Source organism: Ranitomeya variabilis, chromosome 4 (genome assembly GCF_051348905.1).
Source record: "Ranitomeya variabilis isolate aRanVar5 chromosome 4, aRanVar5.hap1, whole genome shotgun sequence".
Taxonomy (NCBI): Eukaryota; Metazoa; Chordata; class Amphibia; order Anura; family Dendrobatidae; genus Ranitomeya; species Ranitomeya variabilis.
The window spans coordinates 496,076,831-496,095,779 of record NC_135235.1 but is presented as its reverse complement, the minus strand read 5'-3'; the positions used below and the strand labels follow the sequence as shown (position 1 = coordinate 496,095,779).

Below are 18,949 nucleotides of genomic sequence, written 5' to 3'. Positions count from 1 at the left end.
TAGCTGTTCACAGAGGAGTGCATATTAATGGGAAATTGAGTGGAAGGAAAAAGTGTGGTAGAAAAAGGTGCACAAGCAACCGAGACATCCGCAGCCTTGAAAGGATTGTTAAAAAAAGGCCACTCAAAATTTTGGATGAGATTCACAAGGAGTGGACTGCTGCTGGAGTCAATGCTTCAAGAGCCATCACACACAGAAGTATCCAGGACATGGGCTACAAGTGTCACATTCCTTGTGTCAAGCCACTCATGACCAATAGACAATGCCAGATGCATCTTACCTGGGCCAAGGAGAAAAAGAACTGGACTGTTGCTCTGTGGTCCAAGGTGTTGTTTTCAGATGAAAGTAAATTTTGCATTTCATGTTGAAATCAAGGTCCCAGAGTCTGGAGGAAGAGTGGAGAGGCCACAGAATCCAAGCTGCTTGAGGTCTAGTGTGAAGCTTCCACAATCCAATCAGTGATGGTTTGAGGAGCCATGTCATCTGCTGGTATAGGTCCACTGAGTTTTATCAAGACCAAAGTCAGTGCAGCCATCTACCAGGAAGTTTTAGAGCACTTCATGCTTCCCTCAGCTGACAAGCTTTTTGGAGATGGAATTTCATTCTCCTGCAGGACTTGGCAGCTGTCCACACTGCCAAAAGTACCAATACCTGGTATAAAAACGACAGTATCACTGTGCTTGATTGGCCAGCAAACTCGCCTGACCTTAACCCCATAGAGAATCTACAGGGCATTGTCAAGAGGAAGAAGAGAGACACCAGATCTAACAATGCAGATGAGCTGAAGGCTGCTATCAAAGCATCCTGGGCTTCCATAACACCTCAGCAGTGCCACAGGCTGATTGCCTCCATGCCATGCCTCATTGATGCAGTAATTGATGCACAAGGAGCCCCGACCAAGTATTGAGTGCATTTACTGAATATACAGTACATGTCAGTAGGCCAACATTTTGGATTTTATAATCATTTTTCAAGCTGGTGTTCTAAAGTATGATCCATTAACGGGAATCTGTCACCAAGATCAACCCTCCTAAGTTGTCTATATGGGCATATAGGTAATAGAAAGTTGAATGAAATGATACCTTGACATCTGCGATCCGATGTCTAAGGCTGTGTGCACACGATGTGGATTTAGGGCAGATCCGCAGCGTTTTTTTCCTTGCAGAAACGCTGCAGTTGCGCAAAATGATTTACAGTACAATGTAAATCAATAGAAAAAAAATGCTGTGCTAATGGTGCGGAAAAATCCGCATGAAAACCCGCTGAGGATCAAAAGAAGTAGCATGTCACTTCTTTTGTGCGGAACTGCAGCGTTTCTGAACCCTTCTATTATAGAAATCCGCAGGGGTAAAAAACGCAGAAAATCCGCACAAAATCCGCAACAAAAATGCACCAAATCCACATAAAAAAGCGTCAAGTCTGCACCTGCGTTTTCTGCACCAAATCCGCAATGTGTGCACATAGCCTTACAGTGCCTTGCAAAAGTATTCGGCCCCCTGGAACTTTTCAACCTTTTCCCACATATCATGCTTCAAACATAAATGTATTTTTTTGGTGAAGAATCAACACCAAGTGGAACACAACTGTGAAGTTGAACGAAATGTTTTGGTTAGTTTAAATTTTTGTGGAAATTCAAAAACTGAAAAGTGGGGTGTGCAATATTATTAGGCCCCTTTACATTCAGTGCATCAAACTCACTCCAGAAGTTCATTGTGGATCTCTGAATGATCCAATGTTGTCCTAAATGCCTAATGATGATAAATATAATCCACCTGTGTGTAATCAAGTCTCCGTATAAATGCACCTGCTCTGTGATAGTCTCAGGGTTCTGTTTGAAGCACAGAGAGCATCATGAAGACCAAGGAACACAACAGGCAAGTCCGTGATACTGTTGTGGAGAATTTTAAAGCTGGATTTGGATACAAAATGATTTCCAAAACTTTAAACATCCCAAGGAGCACTGTGCAAGCGATCATATTGAAATGGAAGGAGTATCATACCACTGCAAATCTACCAAGACCCGGCTGTCCCTCTAAACTTTCATCTCGAACAAGGAGAAGACTGATCAGAGATGCAGCCAAGAGGCCCATGATCACTCTGGATGAACTGCAGAGATCTACAGCTGAGGTGGGAGTCCATAGGACAACAATACACTGCACATATCTGGCCTTTATGGAAGAGTGGCAAGAAGACAGCCATTTCTCAAAGATGTCCATCAAAAGTGTCATTTAAAGTTTGCAACAAGCCACCTGGGAGACACACAAAACATGTGGAAGAAGGTGCTCTGGTCAGATGAAACCAAAATCGAACTTTTTGGCAACAATGCCAAACGATATGGTTGGCGTAAAGGCAACACAGCTCATCACCCTGAACACACCATCCCCACTGTCAAACATGGTGGTGGCAGCATCATGGTTTGGGCCTGCTTTTCTTCAGCAGGGGCAGGGAAGATGGTTAAAATGATGGAAGATGGATGGAGCCAAATACAGGACCATTCTTGACGAAAACCTGTTGGAGTCTGCAAAAGACCTGAGACTGGGACGGAGATTTGTCTTCCAACAAGACAATGATCCCAAATATAAAACAAAATCTACAATGGAATGGTTCACAACTAAACGTATCCAGGTGTTAGAATGGCCAAGTCAAACTCCAGACCTCAATCCAATCGAGAATCTGTGGAAAGAGCTGAAAACTGCTGTTCACAAACGATCTCCATGAAACCTCACTGAGCTCGAGCTGTTTGCCAAGGAAGAATGGGCAAGAATTTCAGTCTCTTGATGTACAAAACCTATAGAGACATACCCCAAGCGACTTGCAGCTGTAATCGCAGCAAAAGGTGGCGCAACAAAGTATTAAGTTAAAGGGGCCGAATAATATTGCACGCTCCACTTTTCAGTTTTTGAATTTCCACAAAAATTTAAAATAACCAATAAATTTAGTTCAACTTCACAATTGTGTTCCACTTGTTGTTGATTCTTCACCAAAAATTTACATTTGGTATTTTTATGTTTGAAGCATGATATGTGGGAAAAGATTGAAAAGTTCCAGGGGGCCGAATATTTTCGCAAGGCACTGTATTTGTAAAAAATCCAAGTTTTCTTAATAAGTAAATTAGCTGTTAAGATCTATGGGCCAGACACAGATCTCCCCGAGAATCTGCCTCCAGAGCTTATTGTAAATGAAAGGGGTTGTTGCCAGTGTGAGACATGTAAATTAAGAGGGCAGACTGTCAGTCTCACAGTGGTAACACCCCCTTTAATTTACAATAAGTTTTGGAGGTAGATTCTCATGCAGATCTACACTTAAGGTACCGTCACATTTAGCGACGCTGCAGCGATATAGACAACGATGCCGTTCGCTGCAGCGTCGCTGTTTCATCGTTGTGTGGTCGCTGGAGAGCTGTCACACGGACAGCTCTCCAGCGACCAACGATGCCGAAGTCCCCAGGTAACCAGGGTAAACATCAGGTTACTAAGCGCAGGGCCGCGCTTAGTAACCCGATGTTTACCCTGGTTACCAGTGCTAATGTAAAAAAAAAACAAACACTACATACTTACATTCCGGTGTCTGTCCCCCGGCGCTGTGCTTTCCTGCACTGACTGTGAGCGCCGGCCGGAATGCACAGCGGTGATGTCACCGCTGTAATCTGCTTTACGGCTGGCCGGCGCTGACAGTGCAGGAAAGCACAGCGCCGGGGGACAGACACCGGAATGTAAGTATGTAGTGTTTGTTTTTTTTTACATTTACACTGGTAACCAGGGTAAACATCGGGTTACTAAGCGCGGCCCTGCGCTTAGTAACCCGATGTTTACCCTGGTTACCAGTGAAGACATCGCTGAATCGGCGTCACACACACCGATTCAGCGATGTCAGCGGGTGATCCAGCGACGAAATAAAGTTCTGGACTTTCTGCTCCGACCAACGATGGCACAGCAGGATCCTGATCGCTGCTGCGTGTCAAACTCAACGATATCGCTATCCAGGACGCTGCAACGTCACAGATCGCTAGCGATATCGTTCAGTGTGAAGGTACCTTTAGGTCCAGAAATATTTTGATAGTGACTGAATCTTTGTGATGTCAGCTCGGCAGGCCATTATTTTCTGTTTAAAATGAAAGAAATTAGATGCAATTGAAGTGTAGACTTTCAGGTTTAAATAAAAGGGTTGAACAAAAAAATCATGTGAAATGTTTAGGAATTTCAACCATTTTTCTGCAAAGCCTCCTCATTTCTGGGGCTCAAAAGTAATTGGATAAATTAACTTTATCATAAATAAAAATTTCATCTTTAATACTTTGTAGTGAATCCTTTCCAGGCAATGATTGCTTGAAGTCTGGAAGTCATGGACATCACTAAACACCAAAATTCCTCCTTTGTGATGCTTTGCTAGGCCTTTACTGCAGCCGTCTTCACTTGTTGCTTGTTTGTGAGTCTCTTTGCCTTAAGTTTTGTCTTAAGAATGTGAAATGCTTCTCGATGGGGCTGAGATTTGGTGATTAATTTCGCCATTGCAGAATATTGCACTTCTTTGCCTTACAAACTCCTCAGTTGCTTTCGCAGTATGTTTTGGGTCATTGTCCATCTGTACTATGAAGCGGCGTCCAATCAACATTGCTGCATTTGGTTGGATCTGAGCAGAAAAGTTTAGCCCTGTACACTTCAGAATTCATCAATATATTCATATCATCAATAAACACTAATGACACAGTGCCATTGGAAGATAAGCGTGCCCATGCCAGCACATTACTTTCACCATGTTGTACAGAGGATGTGGTGTGCTTTGGATCATGAGCTGTTTTGCACCTTCTCAATATGTTCTTCTTCCCATCATTCTGGTTCAAGTTGATCTTAGTTTCATCTGTCCAAAGAATGCTTTTCCAGGACAGGGCTGGCTTCTTTAAATGTTTTGTGGTAAAGTATAACCTGGCCTTTCTATTTTTAAGGCTGATCAATGGTTTGCACCTTATGTTGAGCCCTCTGTATTTGCTTGTTTTCTTTTAGATACTGAAAAGCCTACTTCCTGGAAAGTGTTCTTCACTTGGTTAGATGTTATGAAGGGGTTTTTCTTCACCGCTGAAAGATTTTGACATCTAGACCTTTTGGAGTTCCCAAGCTCAGTAGTGCACTCTTTTTTTGTTGTTGCAGAATGTGCCAGACTGTTGATTGGGCCACTCCTAACATTTCTGCTATCTCTCTAATGGATTTCTTCTTTTTTTCAGCCTAGTAATGGTCTGTTTCTCTTCGATTGAGAGCTACTTTGACCACATGTGGGTTCACAACCACAGCTTCGAAATGCAAAAGCCACGCATGGAATCAGTTCCAGACCTTTTACCTGCTTAATTGATGATGATAGCCCATGCAACCCATTAAAGAACTTTTGAGATAATTTCCCAATTACTTTTGGTCTCTTTAAATAGAGACAGCTAAATATTAGAGCTGGTATTCCTAAACCCTTTCTCCAATTAGGATGTGAATGCCCTCAAAATAAAGCTGAGAGTTGGCACTTTAAGCTCATATTAATCACATAACTGTATCTTGAATATGTTTACATTAACAGTTAAAATCTCAAAACTTGTATCGCTGTACAAATATTTCTGGACCTAACTGTATGTCCAGTCCATAGATTTTAACAGCTCATGTACATGTAATGAAAAATGTGGATATATAATTTTATTCAACTTTCTATGACTTACATACATATATAGACAGCTTAAGAGTGTTGATCTTACTGACAGATTCTCTTTAAAGGGGTTGTGCTGTCAAAACAGATAAGTCTGCAATCACGCTGTGTGCCTGCAGACTTATGAATCCCTCCAGCACACGCACTGTGCGCTGCAGAGATTTGCCGGTTTCAGACTTGGGAACGGAGGGAATGTATGCGTTACACATACTCCCGGCCAGTGGGCGCAGACTCACTCCATACACTTGTATTGAACCGAGGCCGCACCCCAACCAGTGATGCGGGCAGCAAATGGACATGACCGACTAGAGGGCGGGATCTCATTCCATACAAGTGTATGGAGCACGAGGCTGGGTTCCAATTGGGGGTATGTATATCCCATACATACCCACCATTCCCCGGGTCTGGATCTGGCGAATCCCTGCAGCGCACATTGCATGCACTGGGGTATTCATATGACTGCACACTTATTGGTTTTGACTGGACAACCCCTTTAAATATCCCAAGTGTAATAAGTTGTTGATGTCTATATCATGGCCTGTTCATTAACCAAGAACTGTTATAAATAAATTAAATGGGTATTTCTATCTTGCGCACTTATAGCATATGCACAGAATATGCCATAAGTATATAAAGTAGATGTGGACCCTACCATTGGGACCTTCATATATTTAAAGGATGGGGCCCTAACGGGAAGTGCTGTCAGTGGAGAATTGGTATTCATTTGCATGGGAATTTCACAGTTGCCTACGATGTGGATATGCCATAACTACACCAGATAAGAATAACCCTTTAATGATTCCCCTAGCTCTCTTAAGGGAGAATTGAGTTGCCAGATATGTGTAGCCTGCAGGTTATGATGCTCAGGCTCTTATTCTATTGGCCTCCAAAAAAGTTGATATGAAAGGGAAAATCTTTTAGGACAAGGAATAAAAATATAGTCATCCATAAGGAAAGCAAACACAAATGATACAATTCACTACATGTTGCTGTGAATATATGTTGCCCATAGGCAGATGAAAGGGAGAAGCGCTAGACTGCAGGACAAGACTACACAATAGCTTTTGCAGCTGCATAGAAATATATTTTTAATTATTTGAGATGATTTGGAGAAATTTAGAGAAATTAGTTGCAATGTATCATATCCTATTAAAAATAATTAGTGTCAATCACTGTTTAAAAATTGCTGATTTATAGATATTCTTGTGTTGTAGACTGACATAGCTATATCAGCAACAACATAAAATATATCATAAATTACCTCCAAGAGTCTGGAAATGAAAGGACTTTTTCATCATTGCTGAGATAAGACAAAACTATAAATTCCATGTCTCAGGAAACTGGTCTACCGAGATGATGCAAAATTGCATGGTTTAAATGAACTCAGTGAACCCTTCCAACTATTTCACCCCATGAGATTACCGTGCATTGGACCTTAGTCTCAGCCTATATTGTACTTTTGCCTTTAAAATGCTTAGAAGACTTTGCCTCCAAAGGTTTAATATGTCACGAGAAGCTCTGTTACATGATTTGTCGGCCTGGAGACATTTTGTTCTATTATGTAAGGCTTAAAGGGAACCTGTCACCACGTTTTTGGAAGATGGGATAAAAATAGCGTTAAATAGGGGCAGAGGTGGGCGTTACATTAGTGTGTGTGTTATGCGTTTATTACCCACCTAAGTTGCCGAAATAACTTTGCAAAGTCTCCGTTTTCGCCTGTCAATCAGGCTGGTCAGGTCGCATGGGCGTTGTCTTCCCCCAGATTTGGCGTAGTTTTCCGTTGGTGGCGTAGTGGTGTGCGCATGCCCAAAGTCCGGAATCCTCTTCCAGGGGATTTAAAATAGCGCGGTGTTCGTTATTGCATTGGTGATCGGTGGGCGCGGCCATCTTCCTTTGGCCGCGCGTGCGCAGAAGCGGCGCTCTGCTGGCCGCGGCTTCAGGAAAATGGCCGCCGCGATATCCATCTGCGCACGCGCGGCATCCCGCGGCCATTTTCCTGAAGCCGCGGCCAGCAGAGCGCCGCTTCTGCGCACGCGCGGCCAAAGGAAGATGGCCGCGCCCACCGATCACCAATGCAATAACGAACACCGCGCTATTTTAAATCCCCTGGAAGAGGATTCCGGACTTTGGGCATGCGCACACCACTACGCCACCAACGGAAAACTACGCCAAATCTGGGTGAAGACACCACGCCCATGTGACCTGACCAGCCTGATTGACAGGCGAAAACGGAGACTTTGCAAAGTTATTTCGGCAACTTAGGTGGGTAATAAACGCATAACACACACACTAATGTAACGCCCACCTCTGCCCCTATTTAACGCTATTTTTATCCCATCTTCCAAAAACGTGGTGACAGGTTCCCTTTAACAAACATTACAGAACTTGTAGGCCACACTTCATCATTACTTTGAAACATTGGCATCACATTTTCAGCATATGTCCTGGACTTTTCATTCAGATGTCAGTGATTTTTCTGATATGCAAAAAAACAGTGTTAACAGGGGTTCCTCAGTGTTTAGAATCCGAGTTTTATCACACATTTGGCCAGTGTTTCAGTTTTTACCATCAGTGTTTCATCAGTGTTTTTCTTGTATGAAAAAAATAAATGAAGATTCTGTTATCCATTACAATATTTATCACAGACGCACGGATTCTGCGCTTCTAGGCAAAGCGCATTGTTTTGTGACGCATGCATCCATTTTTGGCATGATTTTTGGTGCAAAAAAAATGCATCATGCAGCGTCCTCTGCGCCCTGACGCTTGCGCCAAAAAAGTCACAAAACGCAAGACAACGCATGTCCATGCGCCCCCATGTTAAATATAGGGGCGCATGACGCATGCATTGCTATGCATCGCTGAACCTGCGCCTGACGCAACGCAAATGTGAACGTAGCCTAACTTTGTTATTTGTTTCCCACATGCAACACCCGCCTGCTGCACCGATGGATTATAGAGGATCCACCTAAACTAGTGTGTTCGCTTTCTGTAACAATATCTCAAACATAAAATAAAACATTATTAGCATATAAATTATATCACGTCGTGCCACTAATACTCCTGGCAATTTATGGTTTGACATATGCACTCAAACAATTTTGTGAGCTTATTATTGGTAGCCTATTGCTTCTAAAATAGGGATAATTATACTTTACCTGAATGATGGTTTCTAAAGCATGCTATGTGAAGCTGGGTAACTATAAGATAGCAGAAGTTGCCATTGCACCTGGGTCTTAAAACCTAAGGGGATATGAGGTCTCTACCCTATATGAGGATTTCATTGATGTGAATGTTGGCACCCTGTTACAGAATTTATAATGGGAATTTTCATTACCACAAATCTCCATAGTGTCAGACGCTAATAACATAACAACGCCAGCTACAGCTACAGACCTCCATGAAAGAGCACATCAACATGCCCCAATAATTTGCAACAGGTGATGACCACCTGTCATATAATAGATACAATCTGTGGATAGTGTCATAGGTGAATTCCTCTCCTACTTAACTTCTTTTTATCACTTTCCAAAAAATGTGTAGAGCTTTGTGCCTTTGGTCACTGTACAGTTGTTTCCCTATGAGAATCATCCATGCTGCTAACTGTAAAATGCAAACATTGCTAAGCAGATGCAAAGGTGACTCATATTGGTTACACCTAACCTGTTCTTTGAGGAGAGGCATAGGTAGGGGGTATAGCTCAGTGGTAGAGCATTCGACTGCAGATCGAGAGGTCCCTGGTTCAAATCCGGGTGCCCCCTTCACATTTTTTGTGTTTAGTCTCTTATTACTTTCATTGACACCAAGCTTGCCTATAGATAAATAGCTAAGACTTCGGAAGTAGACAGCTGCAGTATTGATTTTTTTTACAGCTTGCTTCTTTTTACAGGTATCTTTTTGTATTCCTTTAAATTAGTGGAATGGCTTGCCCCGGAGGTAGTAATGACGAAGGCAAAAGAAGGGGATGTCACTATTTTGAATTATAAAGAAATGATAAAATTAATAATAACTCTGATTATTTTTATCACTATGCAGCCAGGCTCGGACTGGCCCACCGGAGAACCGGAGGTGGGCCCAGGCATTGACACCTGCTGGCATACTGGCCAGCAGCTGCTTAGGGCCCCCACTGCTCCAGGGGCCCCCCCCCCCGCCATGCATACAGGAGGGGAATATGAGCCATGTATACAGGGGGGGGAAATGAGCCATGCATACAGGGGGGGGGAATATGAGCCATGCATACGGGGGGGGGGGAATATGAGCCAATGATACAGGGGGGAATATGAGCTATGCATACAGGGGGGGATATGAGCCATGCATACAGGAGGGGGAAATGAGCTATGCATACAGGGGGGGGGGGAATATGAGCCATGCATACGGGGGGGGGAAATATGAGCCAATGATACAGGGGGGAATATGAGCCATGCATACAGGGGGGGATATGAGCAATGCATACGGGGGGGAATATGAGCCATGCCATGCATTCAGGGGGGGAATATGAGTCATGCATACAGGAGGGGGAATATGAGCCATGCATACAGGGGGGGGAAATGAGCCATGCATACAGGAGGGGGAAATGAGCCATGCATACAGGGGGGGAATATGAGCCATGCATACGGGGGGGGGGGGGAATATGAGCCAATGATACAGGGGGGAATATGAGCCATGCATACAGGGGGGGATATGAGCAATGCATACGGGGGGGGAATATGAGCCATGCATTCAGGGAGGGAATATGAGTCATGCATACAGGAGGGGGAATATGAGCCATGCATACAGGAGGGGGAATATGAGCCATGCATACAGGGGGGGGAATATGAGCCATGCATACGGGGGGGGGGGATATGAGCCATGCATACGGGGGGGGAATATGAGCCATGCATACAGGGGGGGATATGAGCAATGCATACGGGGGGAATTATGAGCCATGCATTCGGGGGGGAATATGAGCCATGCATACAGGGGGGGGGAATATGAGCCATGCATACGGGGGGAATATGGGCCATGCATACAGGAGGGGGAATATGAGCCATGCATACAGGAGGAGGGGGATATGAGCCATGCATTTGGGATGGGAGAGAGATGAGCCATGCATACAGGAGGGGGGGTCATTATACAGTATTGAGCATCATGTGGGATCATTATACAGTATGGAGAACTGTGTGTGGCCATTATACAGTATTGAGCATCATGTGTGGCCGTTATACAGTATGGAGCATCATTTGTGGCCATTATACAGTATTGAGCATCATGTGGGATCATTATACAGTATGGAGAACTGTGTGTGGCCGTTAAATAGTATGCAGCACTATGTGTGGCCATTACACAGTATGGAGCACTGTCTGGCCATTATACAGTATGGAGCACTGTGTGGCTCCACACTGTGTGGTCATTAAACATTATGGAGCATCATGTGTGGCCATTATACACTATGGAGCATCATGTGTGGCCATTATACAGTATTGAGCATCATGTGTGGCCATTATACAGTATGGAGAACTGTGTGTGGCCATTATACAGTATGGAGCATCATGTGTGGCCGTTATACAGTATGGAGCATCATTTGTGGCCATTATACAGTATTGAGAATCATGTGGGATCATTATACAGTATGGAGAACTGTGTGGCCGTTATATAGTATGGAGCACTATGTGTGGCCATTACACAGTATGGAGCACTGTCTGGCCATTATACAGTATAGAGCACTGTGTGGCCATTAAACATTATGGAGCATCATGTGTGGCCATTATACACTATGGAGCATCATGTGTGGCCATTATACAGTATTGAGCATCATGTGTGGCCATTATACAGTATGGAGAACTGTGTGTGGCCATTATACAGTATGGAGCATCATGTGTGGTGGCCGTTATACAGTATTGAGCATCATGTGTGGCCATTATACAGTATGGAGCACTGTGTGGCCATATTTTTTTTTTGTTTATAATTATTGTATATAAAACAGTGTGATCAGCAGTGCTAAATGGCTGTGGTTGGGACATGGATATGGGAGTGACTAGTTGTGAAATGGGTGTGGTCAGAGGCGTGGCCTAAAATTTGCCGTGGCGCACTATGTGCGCCGCAAACTTTATACCTCCTTCCCTTCTTCAAAAGTTGGGAGGTATGGTACCGCATTTGCCAGATCACAGCAAGTGCCGCAAATCCCATAGGGAATGAATGAGGCCGAACGCAGTGTTGCTGTAAGTGATCCGTTACGCGGCAGATGCAGAAAAACTGCCCCATCTGCTGCAAAAGGCGATTTTCACATCAGCGATTCTTTCCAAAGTCACTGCCGATAGTGTCATACTCACCAAAGGGGGAGGCAGCACTAAAAGTGCCTAGGGCAGCAGAAACTCTAATTACTGCCCTGGGGGGCTACATTATATTCTGTGGGGGGACTGCATTATACTCAGGGTACTACATTATATTATGGGGGGCTACATCATACTATATGAGGGGTTACAGTATACTCTATGGGGGCTGCATTATATTCTGTGGTGGGGCTGCATTATTCTCTCAGGGGACTACATTATATTATGGGGGCTACATCATACTATATGAGGGGGCTACAGTATACTCTATGGGGGGACTACATTATATTTTGTGGTGGGCTGCATTATACTATATGAGGGGGGCTGCATTATACCCTATGGGGGTGCTACATTATATTCTATGGTGGGGACTGCGTCACACCTGAGGGGGTTGCATTATATTTTGTGGGGTGCTGCATTATATTCTGTGAGAGGGGACCGCATAATATTTTATGAGGGGGCTACATTATATTCTGTGAGGGGGCTACCCCAACCCTTGCTACATAATTAAGACGTGAACTACCTTATATTATACCCTGATATTAGCGCTTTTTACCACATAATTGGTGGTCTTGTATCTATTTCTATGTAGCTACATAGTGGGCCCCAAGAATGATTTTCTCTAGTGGGCCCAAGGTGCTCCAGTCCGACGCTGTATGCAGCACAAATTTTGTGTGTTGCTAGATCTACTATGCCATACTATGCTATGGTAATCAAAATATAAAACATACCCCTGCATAAAATCAGTGGCATAGCGTGTGTTGCCAGTGCTGGGGCAAGACAACTATTTTCCACACCTTTGTCCAAAAAAAGAAAAAAGGTGGCACTCACCATCCAATTAAAACAGTCTTTTATTTAATCCATAAAACGGGTACAGCGGGAGAGGAGCGGAAACCTTCTGTGGACGACGGGCATTTTGCGCTGCATGCGCCTCAACATGTCCTGGGTGTGGCACTAGACGACAACCCCTTTAAAATGTATTTTACGTGATGCAGAAAAATTATTATGTGTTATAATAGTATTTCTAATTCTGTTGGGATTAGCAATTGGTTGAGGGTAATATGGGTGCACAGTGCTATTGACTAAAACTTAAGACACAGTGTGAACCTCAACCAGTCCATGCAGCTATATAGGGCAAAATCACTAATGTGCTTGCACTGTTGTTTTTCATGAATAACTGAAAGTACACTTTGAACATTAATGATATAGCGATAGGAGAACAGCACCTCTTCATGATCTGTTTAATTCAGTGGAGAGGGCACTGTATTCTCCCGATAGTCCTAGAGGTTGGAGCTGCCTCAGGTATGTATGATATATCTTCTGGATATGCCGTTGATGATTAGGATTACAATATCTGTTTAAATAGAAAGTGTAATTAGAAAATTATCATGTTTGAAACATAAAGGGAACTTATCACCCCCAAAATGGAAGGTGAGCTAAGCCCACCGGCATCAGGGGCTTATCTACAGCATTCTGTAATGCTGTAGATAAGCCCCCGATGTAACCTGAAAGATGAGAAAAAGAGGTTAGATTATACTCACCCAGGGGCGTTCCCGATGCTGGCCCGGTCCGATGGGTGTCGCAGTCCGGTCTGGGGTCTCCCATCTTCTTACGTTGACGTCCTCTTCTTGTCTTCAGCTTGTGGATCTGGCGCAGGCGTACTTTGTCTGCCATTTTGAGGGCAGAGCAAAGTACTGCAGTGCGCAGGCACTGGGCCTCTCTGACCTTTCCCGGCGCCTGCGCACTGCAGTACTTTGCTCTGCCCTCAACAGGGCAAAGTACGCCTGCGCCGGAGCTGTGGATCGGACCGCCCGCCCAGGTGAGTATAATCTAACCTCTTTTTGTCATCTTTAGGATACATCGGGGGTTTATCTACAGCATTACAGAATGCTGTAGATAAGCCAATGATGCCGGTGGGCTTAGCTCACCTTCCATTTTGGGGCTGACAGGTTCCCTTTAAATGGGATTTTTTTGAAGCATGTCACTCCTCCACCTTCTTACTTTCTGCATGTTGGGGGTGATGCTGTCCTGATTGACAGCTCAGGCCTATGGCATGGTTGCATCACTGTCTCAATCTGCCTTCCCTTTGATGTTTCAAGCAGGGGCAGCTTTGCGGCTGCAGCATTAGAGACACCCAGAGACACTGAACCCAAATCCAGTAATCTAGCCAGCTTCAGATCAGCACCTACAAGCTGTATTGAAAAGACGTTGTAAGTAGAGGTGAGCAAACCTTTCAAGGTTCGGTTCGGCGAATGTCCCAATGTGCAGGTGGAGGCCCGAGAATATGTGGAGGTGGCAGAAGCAGTGGAGAAAGTGTTAGATACAGAGGTTTGTCCCACAAGATTTGAGGATTCCATGACTTGTGTAGCAGCGCCTTGCCCGCCTGCCCGAAAAGCCACCAGAGTCACCCAATGTCCAGTCACCAAGTCAGCGAGATGTAACGCTCCTGGCCATGTTTGCTCATCCAGGTGTCAGTTGTGAAATGCACCATGGAAGAGGTAGATTTTTTCAAGGAACAGGTGATGTTTTTCTTTCTTAGAGAAATAATGGCAACTGGGCAACTGGTACTAGGGGACTGCGATGGCCATCAGCTTTTGTAAACCATCTGTATTCACCAAGTGGAAAGGCAGCATTTCCGTGGCCAACAGATTGGGGATTGTGGAGTTCAAACTGTTACCTGTGACGTGTATAGGCAGAAACATTCTTTTACATGACCACAACTGTGGCACCTAGGGCTGGCTGCTGTGCTGAGAGAGGGTGGAGGACGGTGAACACTACAAACTAATGGACTGTGAGTGAAGTGAAGGTGGAGATGTTATGGTGGATTAAGAAAGAAGTGATGTGCTTGTTGAAGCAAAAACAGCAGATATCTCCACTTCTGTCACAGCTGACGTGCTCTCACTCACTGCAGAGGATAAACAGGTAGAGGTTCTGTGGCCGGAGACCTGTGTGAAAACACTTGCCACTGTGACAGAGGAGGAAGAAGTAACAGATGAGGTTGATGGGATGGCCGGTGGCTGGCCCACTAGTCCACATTTTAGCGCAGTCAGATTCTTAGACTAAGGCATGTTGATCGTGCATGTGACGGTTCAGGCATGTAGTAGTCAAATTTTTGAAATTTTTGCTTCTACTGAGTAGTCTTTTGCAAAGTTGGCAGATTGTGTGAGTTGAGTCATCCTTTGCGGTCTAAAAAAAGGCACATGCAGCCCCTGCTAACTGCAGACCCTTGACCACTGCTGAATTGTAGTTGAGAATGCAGTGCTTTTCGTGGATGCATCACTCCGTGTCTATGCGGCACGCCATAACGTACACTCCTCGTCTTCCTCCTCCTCCACCTCCTCTGCTACTCAGATACGTGCCTCTGGGTTGACACCAAGTGAGATGTACAACCTCATCGTCATCCTCTATGTTCTCCCACTCCTTGCCATGACAGTAACCCGCCTCCTCTTCCTTCCCTGACAGCACAGTACAATCCATGTGTGCCTCAGATATCTGAGTCTCTGCAGACTCACTCATCTGTGGTTCCCCACAGTCAGTTGGGAAGTTTTAAAGTACTGACACAGGGGAAAGGTAGTAGGGGTGCCATCTCTGAGGATTGTACTGTGTGTGATGTTAAGGTGGAGAAAGAGGAGGAGAGGCCACTTGATTCAGTGCTTGCCATCTACTGGGCCACATGCTCTTTCTGGTTCTCATCTGGCCCTCATCTACAAGGTGTACCGCTATGCGGCTGCCAAAGAAAGGGAGTCGAGAAGCCAGTCCAGTAACAGATGTTATCAGTTGCCTTTGGATAGGACAAGACAGTGTTGGTTCAGTAGAGCTTTCAGTAACATTACCACCTAACCTATGTACACGTCGAACAACAAGCCTATTGCCCTTCCACTATGACCTTGCTTTTTCCCACTCATGTTTTATTTACCCTTACCCTCTTTTAACCAGCTGTTTCACAAGCCTAGGCCAAGACCTGTCAGTCACCTGTCACTAAATTAACAATCAGTATTCCTTCACTGAGATAGTGTGCCTGCACTATAATACTAGACAAAACTATTTTGATTAGGAAATTTGGCCTCCTGCGTGCACAACAGTATTAGCACAAACTAGTTAGATGCTGGAAGGTCAATTTCACACTATCTAGCTGAAGTAGCTGACAATAAACCGCCTATCTATCTGACAACTTGAGGGAGCATCCTCTCTGCGCAGTTACACTGACAAAATGGCACCACCAAAACAACATGTCCGCTTTATATATGGAGAGAGACATGTAACTTCAGCAGCCAATGACAGAAGCCCTTGTGTCTGAAAGTTGTGGATGGTTTCTGCACCCTGATTGGCTGGCGGAATCTTCACACATTAAGTTAATTAAAAAAATATACAGTCTGCGGCTCCTCTGACCTCTCCCCATCCCCTCCCCTCACAAAACACATCCACCTGCTCATCATACAGCACCACTATCCTAGCCAAAGTCCTAACAAAAGCATTAGTGGAAACGCGATCATTTACAGAACTGTGACCGAATTTTGACGACTTTAAGGTAAAATGCTCAGGAATCCGAACACAAATCAGAATGAGCTCCATTCGTGCCAAATTTGAGATTGGCTAACGTTTTCCGAACAAGTTCGCTCATCTCTACTTTGTAAGCTCCTTGCCTAGGAGACCGAATGCAAAGGATTTTTAATAATAAGTAAATTGCTAAATTTCTTGTTTTTTACAAGCAGTTTACAATTTTAACCAGTCATGATCATGAATCAACTCCTTTAACCCCTTTCTGTCATTAGACGTACTATTCCGTCCATGTGGGGTGGGCCCTACTTCCCAAGGACGGAATAGTACGTCATGCCCTTTAATGCGACACTGCGACTTAAGTCGCAGTGATCGCATTAAAATTCCGACGCCATCTTACCTGGAGGAAGATGGTGTCGGCATCCTAGGGCCTGTCGCCACCCCCCCGGCCTCCCGATCGCTGTGATTGGCTGCTCAATTCTGAGCAGCCAATCGCAGCCTTTCTCATTGTTTCAGCCAATCAATTTGGCTGAAACAGTGAGGTCCCAGGCTAGGATCGAGTACCGATGTACTCGATCCTAGGCCAGTGCCTGGCAACGCCAGGCATCGGCTACAACCCCCCGGATTGGCGCGATCGACGATCACATCGATCGCGCCAATCGCAGGGCACAGCGGCGGTGTTACCGCTCTGTGCCCTGCCTGTACCTGCGCGCTCTGCAGCCCCGTGTCCCCTGCCATGGCTCCGGATCCCCTGCCATGGATCCTTCCACTCTGATTGGCGCGATCGATGTGATCGTGTTACCGCGCTGTGCCCTGCCTGTAACGCACTCCGCAGCCCCCTCTGCCCTGCCTCCTGTGCTCCAGATCCTCCAGCCTCCTGTGCTCCGGATCCTCCAGCTCTGATTGGCGCGATCGATGTGATCGTCGATCGCGCCAATCACAGGGCACAGCAGCGGTGTGACCGCGCTGTGCCCTGATGGTGACCTGCCGGTGACCTGCCGGTCATCTGCTGGTGACCTGCCGGTGACCTGCCTATGATCGGAGCTGTGAGCTCCAATCATAGGCTGGTGCCTAGCAACACCGGCGTCACCAGGGCCTTTTCTGATTGGTGGGATCGATGTGATCATCGATCCCACCAATCACAGGTCACAGCAGCGGTGTGACCGCTCTGTGACCTGTCTCACCTGCCCCTGACCTGTGTAACTGCTCTGAAGGAATCCTCACACTTGGTGAGGATTCCTTCAGAGAGATCCCTCCTGTGCTGAGACTTGTGGTGCCACAGTAGCCTGTGACACCACAATTCTTGCTAAAGAAAGAAGAAAGAAGAGAGAAGAAAGAAGAGAGACTACAAACCGTAAGTGTTGATACCCCGATCCCGGCCCGATCTCTCTTCATCCCCCCCATCCCCCCCTGCCCCCCCATCCCCCCTTCCCCACCTTGCGCCGTATCCGTGCCCAAATTTAGCAGCCGCCGAGCGTTGATTGGTGATGCAGTTCACCTATCAACACTCGTGCTCGCTTTTTTTTCACCCCCTTAGCGCCTCCGAGCGTTGATTGGTGACGCAGTTCACCTATCAACACTCGTGCTCACTTTTCTTTACCCCATCCCCGTGCGCTCCCCCAGCCGCTGCGTCTAATCTCTGCCTTCCCTTTTCTTTTTTTTTTCCCCCATCCCCGTGCGCTCCCCCTGCCGCTGCGTCTAATCCGTGCCTTTTCTTTTTTATTTTTCCCCATCCCCTTGCCCTTCCCCAGCTGCGGCGTCTAATCTCTGCCTTCCCTTTTCTTTTTTTTTTCCCCCATCCCCGTGCGCTCCCCCAGCCGCTGCGTCTAATCCGTACATTTTCTTTTTTCTTTTTTTTCCCATCCCCTTGCGCTCCCCCAGCCGCCGCGTCTAATCTCTGCCTTCCCTTTTCTTTTTTTTTTTACCCCATCCCCGTGCGCTCCCCCAGCTGCTGCATCTAATCCGTGCCTTTTCTTTTTTTTTTTTCCCATCCCCTTGCGCTCCCCCAGCCGCTGCGTCTAATCTCTGCCTTCCCTTTTCTTTTTTTATTTTTCCCCCATCCCCGTGCGCTCCCCCAGCCGCTGCGTCTAATCCGTGCCTTTTCTTTTTTTTTTTTCCCCATCCCCTTGCGCTCCCCCAGCCGCTGAGCCTAATCTCTGCCTTCCCTTTTCTTTTCTTTTTTACCTCATCCCCGTGCGCTCCCCCAGCCGCTGCGTCTAATTCGTGCCTTTTCTTTTTTTTTTTCCCCCATCCCCGTGCGCTCCCCCAGCCGCGGCGGCTAATCTGTGCCTTCCCTTTTCACATCCACGTTCGCACACCCAGCAGCCGCCGAACTCTGATAAGTGACACGGTTCACTTATCAGAGCTCTCGTGCCTGGTGTTTTTTCCACATCCCCATTCGCACACCCAGCAGGCGCCGAAATTTGATAAGTGACGCGGTTCACTTATCAGAGCTAAGGCCTGCTGTT

General features: G+C 45.8%; 1 protein-coding gene and 1 non-coding gene across 5 annotated transcripts in view; one reads left to right on the top strand and one right to left on the bottom strand.

Moving 5' to 3' along the window:
* Positions 1-18,949, bottom strand: part of LOC143769067 (uncharacterized) — a 65,861-nt gene that overhangs the window by 6,122 nt on the left and 40,790 nt on the right. The window lies entirely within an intron of this gene.
* On the top strand, positions 9,366-9,437 carry TRNAC-GCA (transfer RNA cysteine (anticodon GCA)). The gene has a single exon. It is a non-coding gene; the product is annotated as a tRNA-Cys (tRNA).